This window comes from Megascapheus bottae, unplaced genomic scaffold (assembly GCF_031878675.1).
Source record: "Megascapheus bottae isolate mThoBot1 unplaced genomic scaffold, mThoBot2.hap1 HAP1_SCAFFOLD_45, whole genome shotgun sequence".
Lineage (NCBI taxonomy): Eukaryota > Metazoa > Chordata > Mammalia > Rodentia > Geomyidae > Megascapheus > Megascapheus bottae.
Window position 1 is genome coordinate 3,448,826 of NW_028327483.1, and position 15,472 is coordinate 3,464,297.

Below are 15,472 nucleotides of genomic sequence, written 5' to 3' on the forward strand. Positions count from 1 at the left end.
TAATCCTTGATGTTCAGGAAGCAGAGATCTGATGATCAAAGTTCAAAGCCAGCCAGGATATAAAAGGACCTGAGACTCTTATCTCCAATTAACTTCTACAAAAAGAATTGGGGCTTGCTTCAGGGTAGGGCGGTAGCCTTGAGCTGAAGAGCTCTTCGAGAGTGCCCAGTCTAAGTTTAAGCCCCATGACCCACCAAAAAAGGAATAAAAAGTGAATTAAAAGGAAGGAGAAGAGCTGGGAGTTTGGCCTAGTGGTGGAGTGTTTGCCTAGCATGCATGAAGACCCACGTTCGATTCCTCGGTAACACATACATAGAAAAAAGCTGGAAGTGGTGCTGAGGCTCAAATGGTAGAGCTCTGGCCCTGAGAAAGTCCAAGGACAGTGCTCAGGCCCTGAGCTCAAGCCCAGGACAGGCAAAAAAAAAGGAAGGAGAAGATATCGAACAGACAACTAAATATTTTTAAAGATCCTTTATGCTTATATCCTATTCTTGCTCAGTTCACTTAGAACATAGGATTGTAGTTCAAAGCCACCCTGGGCAGGAATCCATGATCCAGCCTGCCAATAGTGAACTTAAAAGGATTGGTGATTTATTCATGATTAAAGCTCTACTACCTTCTGTTTCTGGGTCGTTTAATGGAGATAAGGGTCTCATGGACTCTCCTGCTCAGGCTGGCTTCAAACTACCATCCTAAAATATCAAACCTCTGCAGTGCCCTTGTATTTCCATGGCACACTTATATCCTATGAACCACCAAAAAATTAAAAGGCAGAAGTTGAACTATGCCTTATGTTGTAGACCTAGGGAGCCTTGAATTAAAAACAAACAAACTCCACCAAACTCATAAGTCCATTTTGCTCTAATGGTACTCCCTAAAACACTGAACCAAAAAATTATTTTGTGCAGAGACCAGGACCTGGGTTTTAGCCCTAGCAAAGAAACAAAACAATAACAAAAAAATGATCCAGAAAGTGTAGCAATCCTTCCTGTGTGTAATTCTAGCTACTTAGGAGGCTGTTTAAAAGCCAGCCCAAGCAGGAAAATTTCTGTAAGGGCCTGAGCACTATCCTTGGGCTTTTTCAAGGATGGAGCTCTACCACTTGAGACACAGCACCATTTCCGGCTTTTTCTACGTATCTGATACCAAGGAATGTGTTCCTGGGAGAGAAGGAAATAGAAAGGGAAGCAAAGAAAGAAAGAGACAAAGAATGAATGTAAACAAGCAGGCAGCCAAACAAACAAGCAAATAAGAACAAATGAACTAAACAAAGCCCCAATTTGAACTTTTCTTCCAAGTATGAATCCTGCTTGCCTGGAGGGAAAAAGGGAAAGCAAGATAATAACCTAAGGGAGACAGGCCAATCCATAACAAGTTATACAAGGAAGAGATATCAAAGAGATAATTGAAAAATTTGAAAACACAGGCCAGGGTTCAGCTTCATGGTAGACTGCTTGTCTAGAATGCACAAAGACCCAGGTTCAATTTCTCAGTATTACATACATAGAAAGAAAGCCAGGAATAGTGTTGTGGCTCAAGCAGTGGAGCTATCTCCTTGATCATGGCCCTGGACAGTGCTCAGACCCTGAGTTCATGCCCCAGATCTGGCAAAACAAAAAAAAAGAATTTTAAAATATGGATCACACTTGTATCTTACTTGCTATGATCACTGAAATCAGAGGATTGTGGTTCAAAGCCAGCCTGCACAGGAAAGTCCATGAGACTTGTTTTAGTGAGTGGTAGTGGTGAGCTTGAGCATGCTTGTTTTTCATGACTAGAGCTCTAATACTTCCTACCCAGGTTGGCATTGACCACAGCCTTCAGATTTTAGAGCCGTGTCCCCCATGTTCACATGAGACTATTTCTCCTATAAACCATGAAAGAAAGAAGGAAAGAAAGAAAGAAAGAAAGAAAAAAAGAAAGAAAGAAAGAAAGAAAGAAAGAGTGGGGGTCAGGGAGGGAGGTAGTCAAACAGAAGGAAAGAAACAAATGAAATGAAAGAGAAGAAAGAAAGAAAACAAAAGAGAAACAAAAAAATACAAAGGAGCCAAAGGAAGCAAGTAAACAAGGGCCGGTTCTAGGCATAGAAGCTCATACCTGTAATCTCAGCTACTTATGAAGTTAAGATCTGAGTATCAAGACTCACAGCAAGCTAAGGGGTAGGTTGGTAGCCTTGAGCTGAAGAGGTAAGGACAATGCTCAGGCCTAGAGTTCACACCCCATGACACACAAAAACAATAAAAGACAGAAAGAACAATATAATGAAAGAGAAGAGAGAAAGAAAGGAGCGCAAGCACGAAAAAGAGAGAGAGAGAAAGAGGGAGAGAAAGAGAGAGAGAGAGGAAGAAAGAAGAAAGAAAGAAAGACTAACTGACTTTTGTCTGTGTTTTCAGGTGTAAACCTGCTAGCCTTTAGGGAATAAAGCAAATATTAAAACCTTAGGGAGAATGGACAATCCAAGACAACGAAGCAGAGTACCTGAACAAAGTTTGTAAAAAAGGGGGGTGGGGAGAAAGAAAAAGAAAACCAAACAAAAATGAGTGAAAAGAGAAAACACCAAAGGGCCACTGAATGTTTTGAGAACATGGTTCAAGCCTATATCCTACTTATTCCAGTCACTGAAATCACAGGATCATAGTTTAAATCTAGCTTGGGCAGGAAAGTCCATGACAGTTGTTTTAGTGTGTGCCTGTCAATGGTGAGCTTCAATTTGGGGTGTTTGTTCATGATTAGTTCTCTATTGATTTCTGTTCTGAAGAAGATAAGTCTCATGGACTTTCCTGCCAGGCTGGCTTCAAACTGGGATCCTTAGATGTCAAGACTTTGTGTAGTGCCCTTGTATTTCCACTCTTATCTCCTATGAACCACAATAATAATAATAATAATAATAATAATAATAATAATAATAATAATAAAGCAGAAGTTGAGCTGTGGCTTAAGTAGAAGAGCCAAGGAGCCCTGAATTTAAAAAAAAAAGAAAAGAAAAAATCATGAGTCCAATTTTAGCTCTAATTTTATTCCCTGCTAGTTTTGATGAAAAAAAATCTTGGCTATAGATCAGGTACTGAATTCCAGTCCTATAACAGCAACTAAAAAAGAAAATTAATAAACAGCCACGCTCATGCCTGTGCCACTGACTAGTGGCCTCTGGGTGGTAACTGAAGTTAGGAATCTCTTGTACTCTCCTGCCCAGGCTAATTTTGAAATTCAGTTCTCAGACTTTAGGATACTATCTAGTGCCCTTGGTTTCTCCAGGGACTCTTATCTCCTATTAACAACCAAAGAAGAACAATAACAACAAAAAAGGCAAAAGTAGAGTTGTAGCTCAAGTAGTCGAGCATGTTAGCCTTGAATTAAAATATAATTTAAAAAAATGCAGAATATTCCTCTGCAAGAGTCACCAGGCCTTAAGTTAAAGCCCTAAGTACCAAATTTAAAAATAATAATAATTGGAAGTTGAGTTTTTCCTCTTATTGTACACTTTGCTTACTTTGAGAGGAAAAAAGCTACTCACTGACAGTGATCAGGACCAGAATTCAAAACCTAGAAAAAGAATAAAAAATACATAGCCAGTAGTTTATCTGTCGCCCAGGTATAGAATCCATTTTCAAACAAATAACCCAAACAAACAAAAAGAAAAATACAAACTGAATGTGAGTGTCTAGGCCTTAACAACCAGCCAAAAGAACTGAAATAAAAAAAAGAAAAGTAGTAAAATAAATCACGAAATGATATAAAGGTGCAAGAAGAGAGGAGCCAATTAAAGAATTTTAAATCATGTCTCATATCTGTAATCCTGCTTAGGTTGCTGAAATCTGAGGATTGTGGTCCAAAGCCTGCCTGGGCAGGGAAGCCCATGATATTTGTTTCAGTGAGTGGTAGTGGTGGTCTTGAACTTGCTGTCTTTGGCTCCTGGATAGAGCTCTAATACTTCCTGTCTCTTGGTGGTTAAATGGAGATGAGAGTTTCAGGGACTTACTTGCCTAGGCTGGCTTTGAAACGCAATTCTCAGATTTTACAATACTATGTAGTACCCTTGACTTCCCATAGCACTCTTTATCTTCTATTAACCACAAAAAAAGAAGGAATAGAAGTAAGGAAGAAAGGAAGGAAGGGAGGGAGGGAGAGTGGCCAAGTGGTGGGGTGATCAATTAGCACGCAGGAAGCTCTGAGTTCTAGGCCTCGGTACCACATACACAAAAACAGCAAGAAGTGGCACTGTGGCTCAAATGGCAGAGCACTAATCTTGAGCAAAATGTGTCCAGGACAGTGCCCAGACCCTGTGTTCAGGCTCCAGGAATGGCAAAACAGAAAAGAAAGAAAGGAAGAAAGAAAGAAAGAAAGAAAGAAAGAAAGAAAGAAAGAAAGAAAGAAAGAAAGAAAGAAAGAGGAAAAAGAAAACCAAAAAGAAAATAAGAAGGAAAAGGCACAAGTTGAGTGGTGGCTCCAATAGAAGAGTTGTGTGTTGCTGCCTGCTGCAAGAATGCTTCACTTCGGAGGTGGACTGGGAATGATCACAGACTCAAATACCTGCAAGCAGAGGTCTTTTATTTCTCTCTCCTGTCTTCTCTCTCTGTCTTTCTCCTTCTCCCTGCCTTTCTCTTCCCTTCCCCAGAAATCCTACACTGTTTATATCCTTAAGCAGCCAATCACAATAAAGGTCATCTGCACAAGCAGCAAACAAATCTGGAAGAAATCTAGTGATCACATTCTATCCACTAGCATGGAAGAAACAAATAAACCAATGCAAAGAAACTTCCAGGTCAGCAAGTATGACTCATTGGCAAGTTGCCAGGTGCCATTTTATAATCTTACTTCCTCAAGTGGCTGAAAGCAATGGTCTCCAACAGTTGTGAGCCTTAATATAAAAATTTAAAAAAAAGGAAAGCAAAAGAAAGGGTGTGGAGGGAGGGAAATGGGGACCAAGACATGAGAAAGGGTTTCAATGTATGTTAAGTAAAGAACTTTCTATCTGGTGAATATAATGTAACCCTTCCATTAATTACTATATATATATATATATACATATATATATATATATGAAAAAAAGAAAAAGACAATCCTCCTCTGGGAGAGTCAAAAAATAGATCCTGAAGTTGAGTTTTGTCTCTAATGTATACCAACTAGCTTTGCGGTGGGGAGAAAGAAATGATTTCTGGATTACGTTGAGTCTCAAAGTTTAAGTCCTAGCATAAGACCTGAAAACTAATAAGGTCATATAGTATGACGTTAAATGAAAGGATCTCTAGGATATAGAAACATAAGCCATATAATCAATGATTGTTGTCCTTAAGGTTCTATGTTATCTCTCATCTATTTTGTTGTCCCTTGGTTATCTCATATTGTTACAGTATCTCACTTTGTTAACTGAATTATCGGATATAATTTTATTTGGTTATTTGAAAAGGGAAGGGGGAAAACACGGTGAGAGGTGGGGGTGGGAGGGAACTGAGGACCAAGACATGTGAAAGGGTATCAATGTATGTGAATTAATGCACCTTCTATCTGGCAAATATCATGTAAACCTTCCATTAATTACAATAAAAATTATATGAAAAAAAAGAACCAAAAACTAACAATTTTTTAAGAGCCAGGGCAGACACCAATGCCTCACACCTGTAATCTTGGCTGTTCAGGGGCTGCAATTTGAGGATCGTGGTTCAAAGTCAGCCTGGACAGAAAATTTCCTGTGAGACTCTTACTTCCAATTAACCACTCAAAAACTCTATGTTGCATTGTGTTACAAAGTGATGGAGTGGAGTGCAACTTTGAGCAAACAAACTCAGGTACAGCTCTCAGGCCCTTAGTTCTAGCCACACAATGCGGTAAAAAAAAAGAAAAAGAAAAGCCAGTAGTTGACCTTAGCAGAGACTCCAAACTTTTTTTTTAATATTTTTTTGTCATTATCAGTCTAGGGCTTAAACTCAGGGCCTGGGCACTGTCCTTGGGCTTTCCTCAAGACTAGCACTTTACAACTAGAGGCACCACTTCCAGCTTTCCTTTGTGAAACTGAAGAATCGAAGCTAGGGCTTCCTGAATGCTAGGGGAGCACTCTACCATTAGGCCACGAGCCTCCAAATTGTGGGTTTAAAAAATAAACAAAAACTGAGGGTGGGTGGTTAGACTAACAACAAACCAGATGACCTGAAATAAACAAAAAGAAGCAACAGAAAAAGTAAAATAAATGAAAAAAGGTGAAGGAAAAGAGCCAATTAAAAATTTTTTTAGTCCTGGGCTTGAGTTCATGGCCTGAGCACTGTCCTTGGACTTTCTCAAGGCTAGAGCTCTACCACTTGAGTCTCAGCACCACTTCTGACTTTTTTTCTATGTATGTGGTACTGAGGAATCGAGCACATGTCTTCATGCATGTAAGGCAAGCACTCTACCAGCAGGCAAAACTCCTGTGTGCCAGGAGTTTAACTTAGGGACAGCCGGGATAGATTCCTCAGTACCACGTACAATAAAAAAAAAATACCCTAGGTACGCCCAGTGTGTTGACTCACGCCTATAATCCTAACTACTCAAGAGGCTGAGATCTGAAGATGGAGGTTCAAAAGACCAGGCAGTAATGACCATGAGACTCTTACCTTCAATTAACCACTAGAATACAAGAAGTGGCATTGTGGCTCAAGAGGTAGGATGGTAGCTTTGAGGTGAAGAGCTCAGGGACAGCACCCAGGCCAGAGTTCAAGCCCCATGATTCTCTCTCTCTCTCTCTCTCTCTCTCTCTCTCTCTCTCTCTCTCTCTCTCTCTCTCTGTCTCTCTCTCTCTCTCTGTCTCTGTCTCTCTCTCTCTGTCTCTGTCTCTGTCTCTCTATCTCTCTCTCTGTCTCTCTCTCTATCTCTGTCTCTCTCTCTGTCTCTCTCTCTGTCTCTCTCTCTGTCTCTCTCTCTGTCTCTGTCTCTGTCTCTCTCTGTCTCTGTCTCTCTCTGTCTCTCTCTCTCACATACACACATATACAATCCTAGGTGGTGCTGTGGCTCAAGTGGTAGTGCTCTAGTCTTGAGAAAGTCCAAGGACAGTGCTCAGGCCCTGTGTTCAAGTCCCAGGACTGGCAAAAAAAGCCTGCCTGGGCAGGAAAGTCAGTGAGACTTCTTCCAGTGAGTGGCAGTGGTAGGCATGAACTTGCTATGTTGGCTCAAGGCTAGATCTTTACTACTTCCTGCCTACTGCTGGTTAATTGTAGATAAGTCTCATTTCCATGTGACTCTATCTCCTATTAACCAGTCTCCCTCTCAAAAGGAATCTCTGAAAGAGAGTGATTTTTCAAATTGTCCAAGCTGCAAGGCTTAAGAAAAATTTTGAAACAACAACCAAAAAACCCAACCAGGCTCTAAGTTAAAGCATTAACATCAGTACAATTAAAAGAGAAAAAAAAAGAAAACAGAAGACAGGAGAGAGAGAAACAGAGAGAGAGAAAAAAAATGAAAGAAATAATTATATTGCCGGACACGGGGGCTCACATTTGTAATCCTAGCTACTCAGGAGGCTTAGATCTGAGGATGAAGGTTTGAAGCCAGCCCGGGCACTAAAGGACTTGAGACTCTATCTCCAATTACCCTCTAGAAAATGGGAAGTGGGGCTTGGCTCCAGGCTAGGCTTGAGCTGAAGAGCTCAGGGACAGTACCCAGGCCATGTTCAAGGCCCATGACTCACACAAAACAGAAAAGAAATAATTATAATTTTTAAAAGCCAGAGGCTAGGCCCTGAGTTCAAGGAGTAGTACCAGCCCAGGAAAAGCAAAACAAAACCAAAGACAACCTTGATATATGTTGCAAGTAATAGCACCCAGTAGACTTAAGAAAATAAACAAAAACTTCAGATAGAAGCACCAGCCCTTGGGTTAAAGGCATAGTACCAGCACCCAAATTTAAAAAATAAACATGAGCAATCAAGGTTTGGCTCAAATTCTACAGCCTGCTAGCACTGAAGAAAAAATTTCAGTGAGAGTATACTTGGCCCTGATTTAAAACCCTAAGGAAAATCACAAAAGGGCAAAACAAAACAAAGAAATCAATGTTAACTTGTAGCTAAAGAATCCTAGCTGCCTAGCTCGCTGAAATCTTAGGATCACAGTTCTAAGCCAGCCTGGACAGTAAAGGCCATGAGACTTCGTGCATTGTATGCCAGTCCTGGGGCTTTAACTTGTGGTGTTTTGTTCATGGCTAGAGCTGACGGGAGCCAGCAGGAAAGAAAATACCTTCTCAGCCATGCATATAGTTTCTGTTAGTCAACGGGTTCTCAGAAGTTAGGCGATACTTCCTGCGGTTTGACATTAGTACAACTGAATAATCATTGCCTTCATTGCCACAACTGAACGATCGTTTCAATGACTTCATTGCCATGACTTCCTCATTTTTGTTTTTGATCTCCCCCTAGCCTGAAAAGTACCCACCAGCTAAACTAGTATAAAACCAGTACTGCAACCTTCAATAAATGAGAGCTTGATCAAACCTTCCGACTTGCTCTCCTTTTTCATGTCTGTTGCACCTCCATTCATCTGCCCTTCTCTTCCCAAGTCCCAGTTGAAAAAACCCGGGTGGGCTGGGGCACCTGGAGCCCAAAGTGGGGTCTAGGACACAAGGAAGGATGTTGAACACATGCCAAACATAATCAGCCCATACTGCTGGGATCGCCGCACATCAAGGGTGTGAGGGAAGATGCACATTGAGATCATCGCAGGACTGCCTGACTTTGAGCTCGATCTGTGTAAGGTAAGAGGTGAGTTTCGCATGTATGGGGCAGGCATTAACCACTCATGATCTCTATCTTAAGGGTCTCAAGGACTCTCTCAAGGCAAGAGGAACTCAGGTTAGGAAAAAAGATTTTAAAAGACTCTTTGATTTTGTCACTGACATATGTTCCTGTTTCCACAGGAAGGTACCATTAATGAAGAAAGATGGGGTAGAGTGAGAGGTTGCTTTCAGGACTATTATAAAATTTTTGGCCCAGAAAAAAATTCCTGTCCAGACTTTTTCATATATAAATGATGTCCTTCATATTCATAAACCAGCTCCAGACTTGCAGGGGTAATTCAAGAGGGAGAGCATCTTATACAACGACACTCTCGGCCCCCCTCTGTATGCCAATCTACTTCTATCCCAGGCAGTCAGGAAAACCTTAAAACCACCTCAATGTCTCTAGGCCCTGCTCCCCTAGCAAGCTTCTTTATCCCTCTCTTACCAAGGTTGATAATGACAAGCCTAATGGAAAACTCCCTACAGCCAACATGATCTCTTTGAAAAAAGAGGCTACAAAATACCATAACCCTGACTGGCTGCCCCCTTACATTCCTGCACCACCCCTCTGTGCCCCTGTCCTTGACACAGATGATGTTTCCGGGACCATTACTAGAACCAAACTTAAACTCTCTCAGTAAGCCACTTCCCTTAAAGAAATTTTACAGCAAAAAAGGGAACATTTACAAATTATTAAGGAACTGAGAGCCCTTGACTTAGAACTGCAAAACCTTCCCCTTTCCTTTTCCTCTCCACCTAACTCACAAAATCCAAAAGGAAAATCAAAAAATTATCAAGCCCCCTCGACCCTCCAGATATTCACCATCAGTCAAAGCAGCAAGTCCATTTCAAAAACTCAGGGCTCCGAGGCCACTCCCCTAAATGTGGAGGAAATAGCCTCCCCAAATGAAGACTCTGATCAGGAAGAGGAACATTCAGGAGACTAGATCATGACCCTGATGAGGTCCCCGACCAAACATATCTCCATTTAGGATTAAAGCATATTAAGGAATTAAAAGTTGCTGCTTCAAATTATGGCCCAACCACTCCCTTTACCTTAGCTCTTTTAGAAAATCTGAGTGACCGATGGCTGATTCCCAAAGTTTGGTATTTCTTGGCACGTGCCATGTTGTCTGGGGGTGATTTCGTTCTATGGAAGACTGAATCTGTTGAAAATTGTAGAGAAATATCTCAGCATTGTGTATGTGATAAATTACTGGGCAAAAGTCCTTTGACTCTAATGAAAAAGAGGCTCGCTTTCCCCCTTGCCTTTAGGCCCAAATCCAGCATGTGGGTTTAAAAACCTGAAAAGGGCTCTCCCCTAAGGGATTGGCAACCACCTCCCTTGCCAAACTTTGACAAGGGCCCAATGAGCCTTACAGCAATTTCATTAGCCACCTTACCGAAGCAGCTGAACGGCTTGTGGGAAGTAAAGAAAACAAAAGCGCTTTCATTAAACATCTTGCTTTCGAAAATGCTAACCCCGCCTGCCACACAGCCATTCGCCCACACCATGCAGGCAGTGATGTATCTGTCTATATCCGTCTATGGGCCGGCATCAGCTCGGCACATGCCATGGGTTTAGCCATTGGAGCAGCCTTAAAAGACTTTGCCAATGTCTGTCGCTCAAAAAACTGATTTAATTGTAAACAATCTGGCTATTTTTCTAGAGACTGTACAGCCCCTCTGGCAGAACGCCCTCCTCCAACAACTGTCTGCCCCTGATGCAAAAGAGGCAAGCACTGGTCTTCTGAATGTTATTCAAAAACAGACATTGAAGGCAAGCCCCTCTCCCCAAAGCAGGAAAACTTCCAGTGTGGTCAGCCCTGGGCACCTTCCTTGAGACAAACCCCTTGGGCTGTCAGGTTTGTCCCACAAAAAAAAACACTCTCTTACTCAGATGTCTCCTCCTTCCAACGAGTCACCCCAGGAATTTCAGGACTGGACCTCTGTTCCTCCTCCCATACAACATTAACTCCTACTATGGGAACTCAGATTTTGTCCACCAGAGTGCATGGTTCCTTACTACCCGAAACCTTTGGACTCCTACTAGGCCCTGCTAGTACTGCTTTAAAAGGACTTCATATAATTCCCGGGATCATTGATAATGATTACCAAGGAGAAATAAAAATGTTGGCTTTCTCCACTTCTGGACCCCTTAATATACGAGCTGGCCAAAGAATAGCCCAATTACTTTTCCTTCCCCTGGTTTCCTCTCCCCACTCATTTCACTCAAAAATTAGAGGAACCAACTGTCTTGGCTCATCAGATGCCTATTGGGTACAGCAAGTCACATCTGATCGCCCCCTTTTAAAATTAAAATTCGATGGAAATCTCATTATGTGTAGCCCCAATGACACTATCACCCATCAAATGCTAAAACAAGGTTTCCTCCACGGTCAGGGTTTACGAAAAAATTCCCAAGGCATAAGAGACACCATCTCCCCTGTTATCAAAACTGATCACCTAGGATTAGGAGCAACACATTTTTGATGAAGGCTGTTCACGTTCCGGCACCCCATGCAGATCGGATTTCCTGGAGGTCCAATGATTCTGTATGGGTTGATCAATGGCCTCTCCCCTCAGAGAAGCTGGCAGCAGCTACAGTGCTGGTGCATCAGCAGTCGCTGCCAGCCACTACCTCCCCTTGGAATACCCCTATCTTTTTTATTAAGAAAAAGTCTGGCAAATGGAGGCTTTTACAAGACCTGAGGGCCATCAATATAACTATGATTACTATGGGAGCTCTTCAGCCTGGTTTGCCCACTCCCATAGCCATACCACGAGGATATCACAAAATCATCTTTGATCTTAAAGACGGATTTTTTTTTACTATTCCCCTACATCCTCAGGACAGACAGAGATTTGCCTTTAGTTTGCCCACCATTAACTTCAAAGGACCCATGCTGCATTATCAATGGCAGGTTCTCCACCAAGGCATGGCCAACAGTCTCACATTGTGTCGAAAATTTGTAGCACAGGCCGTTGATCCCCTCTAGGATTATTGGCCATCCATTTACATCAGACATTATATGGATGACATTCATATAATCCATATAATGGCAGGTCCTGATAACTTACAATTACTACATTGCTGATAAGACCTGACTCAAAGACTAACTGATTTGGGGTTACAAATAGCTCCTGACAAAATCCAACTACAAGACCCATATTTTTATTTAGGCTATGAGCTTTTTCCTCATAAAATAACCACCCAAAAATTCCATTTAAAGATAGATCACTTAACAACATTAAATGACTTTCAAAAATTGCTTGGAGATATAAGTTGGATCTGACCTTATCTTAAACTCACTGCAGGTGACCTTAATCCTGTCTTTGATATAGTTAAAGGAAAACCTGACCCAACTTTCCCCCGTTTTCTTACACTACAAGCCCTTGATGCCTTAGATTTCGTTGAAAGGGGAGTCCAAGAACAGGGCTTGACATTCATTTCCTATGACAAGCCCTTTCTCTTTATTATTTGTGCAACCTCCCATATGCCCACTGGGGTCTTCTGGCAGGATGGACCACTCCTGTGGGTTCACCTCCCTTCCTCCCCTCTAAGGTCCTGATGACCTATCCCTCCCTAGTTGTTAAGATCATTCTTCTAGGAAGAGAACAAAGCCGCCAATATTTCGGCCAGAACCAGCACAAAATCATGTTGCCCTACACAAAAGAATAGATAAATTGGCTACTCCAGTTTACATATGAATGGCCCTTGGCATGCTTATCCTTTTCTGGCACAATTGATAATCATTACCCTGCAGATAAACTTCTCTATTTTGCCAAGCAACATCCCTTTACCTTCCCTAAGCTAAGCCCTCTGCATCTTCTCCTCAATGCTTTGACTATATTCACTGATGGATCTTCCAATGGCACTGCCTCTTTTGTTGCTGAAAAACAAACCTCAATTGTACAAACCTCCTATAATTCTGCCCAATTAGTGGAGCTTTATGCTATTTTACAAGCCTTTTCTACATACTTCCACCACCTTTCAACCTTTATACCAATAGTGCCTATATTGTCCAATCAGTACCCCTCTTAGAGACCGTCCCTTATATTAAGACTTTCACTAACGCAGCTTCTCTTTTCCTCAACTACAACTTATTCTTGCTAGGCGAGCACCCTTTTTTATTGGTCACCTACGGGCCCACACTGATCTGCCTGGACCTCTTTCTGAAGGAAATGCTTGTGATGATGCTGCGACTAAGATTTCTCTCCCTGTAATTCTTGGCTTGGTCGATTAGGCTGTCAAAGCTCATTCCTTGCATCACCTTAATGCTCATACCCTGCGCCTTATATAAGTACAAAATTTCAAGAGAACAGGCCAGACAGACTGCCATACAATGCTCAGCCTGTGTGACTTTTTGCCTATCCCCTACCTTGGAGTAAAACCTCAAGGGCTCACCCCTAATGAGATCTGGCAGGTGGATGCCACCCATTTGGCTGAGTTTGGAAAACTCAAATACATCCGTGTAACCATTGACACCCTCAGTGGATTCATCTTTGCCTCCTATATACAGGTGAGGCCTCTAAGGATGTCATTGCACATGTCTTACAATGCCTCTCTACTGTAGGAAAACCAAAAACTATCAAGACAGATAATGGACCAGGTTACACTGGTCAAAATTTCCAACACTTTTGCTCACAGCTACAAATAAAACACATTACTGGCATCCCTTACAATCCAGAAGGACAAGGCGTTGTTGAACATGCCCACCAAACTCTAAAAAATACTGTTCTCAAACTAAACAAGGGGATATTGCATATGGTTAAAGAATATCCAAAAAATCTTCTTAATCATGCTATGTTTGTTATTAACTTCCTTACCTTGGACAAAGATAGGAAAACAGCTGCTGACCGTCTTTGGCACCCAGATACTAATAAAAACGTTGCCATAGTCCTATGGAAAGATCCTCTCACATGTAAGTGGAGTGGACCTGACCCTGTACTAATATGGGGTTGGGGGTCAGTCTGCATATTTGATTACAAAGAAGGTGGTGCTAAATGATTCCCAGAATGACTGGTCAAGCAGGTTGATTTATCTGTAGCCATCCAAGAGGACACTCACCCTTGAGAAGGTTTTATTTTTCTCTCCACAGGACAATGCCATTCAATGTGCTGCTGCTGCTCCTCGGCCTGACCACCCTCTCAACAACAACACTCCTCCAATTTAATCCCCACCAACCCTACAAAATGGTACTACAAAATCACAGAGGACTAGATCTTGTATTCCTCCAGTAAGGTGGCCTATGTGCAGCCCTAAGGGAAGAATGCTGTTTCTACACAGATCATACCGGGGTGGTTCGAGATAGCACGGCAAAGGAAAAGGAAGGTCTAGAAAAGCGCACAAAACAGAGAGGAAGAAGAAGGATGGTTTCAGAGTTGGTTTTTGACTTCCCCATGGATTACCTCTCTTCTCCCTTCTACATTAGGGCCCCTTGTGGGACTCCTATTGTTACTAGCCTTTGGACCTTGGGCTTTCAACTGAATCACAAGATTCATACGACAACAAATTGATGCCCTAGTAGCCAGTTTCACTACCATCGATTGGACTAGATAGACCAGGGGCTAGATGAGCATACAAGTGAAGTAATCTCTTCAGAGACAGCGTGACATCCAGAATCATGCTCACCTAATGGCATGGGTATCAGTGAAAGGGTGTGGAGCAAAGCATCGCAGAGGAGAGACAACTGTATCTCTGGGCTCCCTGAGAACCATTCCTGATTTCATAGAGCCACAGATCCCAGTTATGACTTCTTGCTAATTAATATGAGATAAGAATTTCACAGACATTTTTGCCCAGGCTGATTTTGAACCAAGATCCTCAGATCTCAGCCTCCTAAGTAGTTGGGTGTGAGCCACCAGCATTTGATTAACAAGGACCCTCTTAAGCACTCTCATTTGCACTGTTGATGGTCTTATGGTTGCTTCATGGATTTTTCTATTTACTTGATTGTCCCTGGGAATCTCCAAATAGCTGATCAGCTGTGCCTCAGGGAGATGCCTTGTTTGCTCCTAGACTGTATTGTGGACCATTCACTCCTGACATTTATCTGATAAATGGTGAATGTCTACTCATCATCCTCTTGTTACTTCACTTAATATTATATTTTATGTGATAGAACTACCTAGTAGTTTGGTGATACTACTGAGCTATTTAAATCAATATAGCTTTAGATAACTATCTATCTGGAAATGTGCACTCTCTCATTTTTAAATTAAAAAGAAAACAATCAACTGCATATAGGTTGTACATCAGTCATTAATAAAACATTAATAAAACAGGTTTGGTATCTTAGCATGAGCTTTTTTCCCCCAACACACATATATATACATATATACATATATATATATATATATATATATATATATATATATATATATATATATACACACAAGCTTGTGTGCGCACACGCATGCACAAACATGTGCGCCCATACATACAGGAGGTGGAAGTCAGGGAAAGAGAGTGAGGGAAAGGAAGAGAAAGAAAAAGACGGAGGAAGGGAGGAAGAGAGGAAAGGACAGAAAAAATGCCTATACAAAGGAGAGTAAATCTGCACTACAAATGATATTCACTGGGGGATACGTTCAGGCAAACATTTCTGTAAAGAAACAGAGTCAATAGTTTTGTTTTTGAGATCCACATGATCTACCATAATTATGCCACTCTGTTGTGGGAGTGTGATGGCAGCTACCGAATAACTCGTTTAAATGTTTAGTTACACAC

General features: G+C 41.6%; 1 long non-coding RNA gene across 1 annotated transcript in view; it reads right to left on the minus strand.

Moving 5' to 3' along the window:
* The window catches only part of LOC150039764 (uncharacterized), a 49,513-nt gene that overhangs the window by 22,898 nt on the left and 11,143 nt on the right, over positions 1 to 15,472 (minus strand). Inside the window, exon 2 of the long non-coding RNA XR_016534248.1 lies at positions 9,796 to 9,905. This is a non-coding gene — a long non-coding RNA (uncharacterized LOC150039764). The remainder of the gene's footprint in view (positions 1 to 9,795; positions 9,906 to 15,472) is intronic.